Source organism: Mandrillus leucophaeus, unplaced genomic scaffold (genome assembly GCF_000951045.1).
Source record: "Mandrillus leucophaeus isolate KB7577 unplaced genomic scaffold, Mleu.le_1.0 Scaffold868, whole genome shotgun sequence".
Taxonomy (NCBI): Eukaryota; Metazoa; Chordata; class Mammalia; order Primates; family Cercopithecidae; genus Mandrillus; species Mandrillus leucophaeus.
In genome coordinates this window covers 748745-753170 of record NW_012109452.1, presented here as the reverse complement: position 1 = coordinate 753170, position 4426 = coordinate 748745, and positions in this window count along the sequence as shown.

The following is a 4426-nucleotide window of genomic DNA, read 5'->3' as shown; positions in this document are numbered from 1 at the left end:
CAAGGATTCCCCTTTCTCCATTTCATCACCAGCATTTGTTATTGCCTGTCTCTTGGATAAGAGTCATTTAAAATGAGGTGAGATTATATCTCATTGCAATTTTGATTTTCATTTCTCTGATGATCAGTGACATTGAGCATCTTTTCCTATACCTGTTTGTCATTTGTATGTCTTCTTTTGAGAAATGTCTATTCAGATGTTTTGCCAATTTTAAATCAGATTATTAGATAGTTCCCAATAGAGTTGTTTGAGTTTATAACATATTCTGGTTAGTAATCCCTTGTCAAATGGATAGTTTGCAAATATTTTCTACCACTCTGTGGGTAGTCTCTTCACTTTGTTGATTGTTTCTTTGCTGGGAGGAAGCTTTTTAATTTGAAGTTATCCCATTTGTCCATTTTTGCTTTGATTGCCTGTGCTTGTGGGGTATTACTCAAGAAATCTTTACCCACTCCGATGTTCTGAAGAGATTACTCCCTTTTTTCTTGTAGTAGTTTCATAGTTCGTAGTCTTAGGTTTAAGTATTTAATCCATTTTAATTTGATTTTTGTATTTTGCGATAGCTAGGAGGTCTAGTGTCATTCTTCTGCATATGGATGTTTAATTTTCCCATTTATTGAAGAGACTGTCCTTTCCCCTGTGTATGTCCTTGGCACTTTTGTCAAAAATGAGTTCAGTGTAAATGCATGGATTTATTTCTGGATTCTCTATTCTGTTTCACTGGTCTATATATCATAGACCATCGACCAGTTATGCAGGTATCATGCCATTTTTGTCACTGTATCTCTGTAGTATAATTTGAAGACAGGTAATGTGATTCCTCCAGCTTTGTTCTTTTTGGTCAGGATAACTTTGGCTATTATGGGTCTTTTGTGGTCCCATGTACATTTTAAGATTGTTATTTCTGTTTCATTGTAAAGATCTCTCACTTTTTCAGTTAATTCCTAGGTATTTTATTTTATGTATAAAATATTTATTGCCATATAGTTCTTTCCTATCATCCTTCTAGTGAAGGTGATTTTCTCTGGTGGCATGATTTAATTTCTTGCTTTTAATTTTTTGTGTATCTGCTAAATGTTTTTTGATTTGAGGTTACCATGAGGCTTACAAATACTATCTTATAATCCGTTATTTTAAGATGATGATAACACTGATTCAATAAACAAATGAACAAACAAGCAAAAAGAAACCTAATAAAAACTACACCTTAACTTGTCTCTCCACTTCTTAACTTTTCGTGAAGAATGATGGTGGTATTTTGATGGGAATTGCATTGAATTTGTGGATCGCTCTGGACAGTATGGTCATTTTCACAATATTGATTCTACCCATCCATGAGCATGAAATGTGTTTTCATTTATTGGTATCATCTATGATTTCTTTCAGCAGTGTTTTGTAGTTTTCCTTGTAGAAGTCTTTCATGTCCTTGGTTAGGTGTATTCCTAAGTATTTTATTTTTATTTTGCAGCTATTGTGAAAGGGGTTGAATTCTTGATTTGATTCTTAGCTTGGCTGCTGTTGTTGTATAGCAGAGCTTACTGATTTGTGCACATTAATTTTGTACCCTAAAACTTTGCTGAGTTCATTTACCAGTTCTAGGAAGTTTTTGAATGAGTCTTTAGGGTTTTAGGGTTTTCTAAGTATGTGATCATATCTTCAGCAAACAGTGACAGTTTGACGTCTTCTTTACCAAGCTGGATGCCCTTTATCTCTTTATCTCGTCCAGCTAGGACTTCCAGTATTATGTTGAATAGAAGAGATGAAAGTGGGCATCCGTGCCTCGTTCTAGTTCTCAAGGGGAATGCTTTAAACTTTTCCCAATTCAGTAGAATGTTGGCGGGGGGTTTGTCATAAATGTCTTTTATTACCTTAACTGTGTCCCTTCAATTAACCCTAACAATGCTAATTGTTCTGATGGTTTTAATCATAAAGCGATGCTGAATTTTGTCAAATGCTTTTTCTGCATCTATTAAGATGATCATGTGATTTTTTGATTTTAATTCTGTTCATGTGGTGTAACACATTTATTGACTTATGTATATTAAACCACCCCTGCATCCCTGGTATTAAACCCACTTGATCACGGTGGATTATTTTTTGATATGCTGTTGGATTCGGTTTGCTAGTATTTTGTTGAGGATTTTTGCATCTGTATTCATCAGGGATATTGGTCTTCAGTTTTCTTTTTTTGTCATGTCTTTTCCTGGTTTTGGTATCTGGGGGATACTGGCTTCATAGAAAGGTTTAGGGAGGATTCCCTCTTTCTTTATCTTTTGGAATGGTGTCAATAAAATTGGTACCAACTCTTCTTTGAGTGTCTGATAAAACTCAGTTGTGAATCTATCTAGTCCTGGACTTTTTTTGTTGTTGTTGTTGGCAATTTTTAAAATTACCATTTAAGTCTCACTGCTTGTTATCAGTCTGTTTGGAGATTCTATATCTTCCTGGTTTAATCTAGGAGGGTTGCATATTACCAGAAATTTATCCATCTCATCTAGGTTTTCTAGTTTATGTATATACAGGTGTTCATAGTAGCCTTAAATAATTTAAATCTTTTGTATTTCTGTGGTATCAGTTGTAATATCTCCCATTTCATTTCTAATTGAGTTTATTTGGATCTTCTCTCTTCTTTTCTTGGTTAATCTCGCTAATGGTCTACAAATTTTATTTACCTTTTCAAAGAATCATTTTTAAAATTTACCTTTTGTATTTTTTTGTTTCAATTTTAATTAGTTCTGTTCTGATCTTTGTTATTTCTTTTCTTCTGCTGGGTTTGGGTTTGGATTGTTCCTGTTTCTCCAGTTTTGTGATGTGTGACCTTAGATTGTCTATTTGTGCTCTTTCAGACTTTTTGATACAGGCATTTAATGCTATAGCTTTCCTCTTAGCACCACTTTTGCTATATTCCAGAGATTTTGATAGATTATGTCACTATTAATGTTCAGTTCAAAGAATTTTTAAATTTTTGTCTTTATCTTATTGCTTACCCAATGATTATTCAGGAGCAGGTTATTTAATTTCCATGTATTTGCATGGTTTTGAGGGTTCTTTTTGGAGTTGATTTCCAGTTTTATTTCACTGTTGTTTGTACTTGATTTAATTTTGATTTTCTTAAATTTACTGAGACTTGCTTTGTGGCCTATGATATGGTCTATTTTGGTAAATGATCCAGGTGCTGATGAATAGAATGTATATTCTACAGCTGTTGTGTGGAATGTTCTGTAAATATCTGTTAAGTTCATTTGTTGTAAGGTATAGTTTAAGTCCATTGTTTCTTTGTTGACCGTCTGTCTTGATGACTTCTTTAGTATTGTCAGTGGAGTATTGAAATCCCCCACTATTATTGTGTTATCTCATTTCTTTTTTTAAAATTGTTTATTTAATTTTTTTTTTTCTTACTATACTTTAAGTTCTAGGATACATGTGCACAACTTGCAGGTTTGTTACATAGGTATACGTGTGCCATGTTGGTTGGCTGCACCCATCAACTCATCATTTACATTAGATATTTCTCCTAACACTATCCTTCCCCTAGTCCCCCACCCCTCGACAAGCCCTGGTGTGCAATGCTCCCCACCCTGTGTCCAAGTGTTCTCATTGTTCAATTTCTACCTATGAGAGAGAACATGTGGTGTTTGGTTTTCTGTCCTTCTGATAGTTTGCTCAGAATGATGGTTTCCAGCTTTATCCATGTTCCTGCAAAGGACATGAATCATCCTTTTTTATGGCTGCATAGTATTTCATGGTGTGTATGTGCCACATGTTCTTAATCCAGTCTATCATTGATGGATGTTAGGATTGGTTCCAAGTCTTTGTTGCTGTGAATAGTGTCGCAATAAACATACATGTGCATGTGTCTTTATAGTAGCATGATTTATAATCCATTGGGTGTATACCCAGTAATGGGATGGCTGGATCAAATGGTAATTCTAGTTCTAGATCCTTGAGGAATCGCCACACCAACTTCCACAATGGTTGAACTAGTTTACAGCCCCACTAACAGTGTAAAAGTGCTCCTATTTCTCCACATCCTCTCCAGCATCTGTTGTTTCCTGGCATTTTAATGATGATCATTCTAACTGGCATAAGTTGGTATCTCATTGTGGTTTTGATTTTCATTTCTCTGATGACCAGCAATGATGAGCAATTTTTCATGTGTCTGTTGGCTGCATAAATGTCTTCTATTGAGAAGTGTCTGTTCATACTCTTTGCTCAATTTTTGATGGGTTTTTTTTTTTTCTTGTAAATTTAAGTTCTTTGTAGATTCTGGATATTAGCCTTTTGCCAGGTGGGTAGATTGCAAAAATTTTCTCCTATTCTGTAGGTTTCCTGTTCACTCTGATGGTAGTTTCTTTTGCTGTACAGAAGCTCTTTAGTTTAATTAGATCCCATTTGTCTATTTTGGCTTTTGTTGCCATTGCTTTTG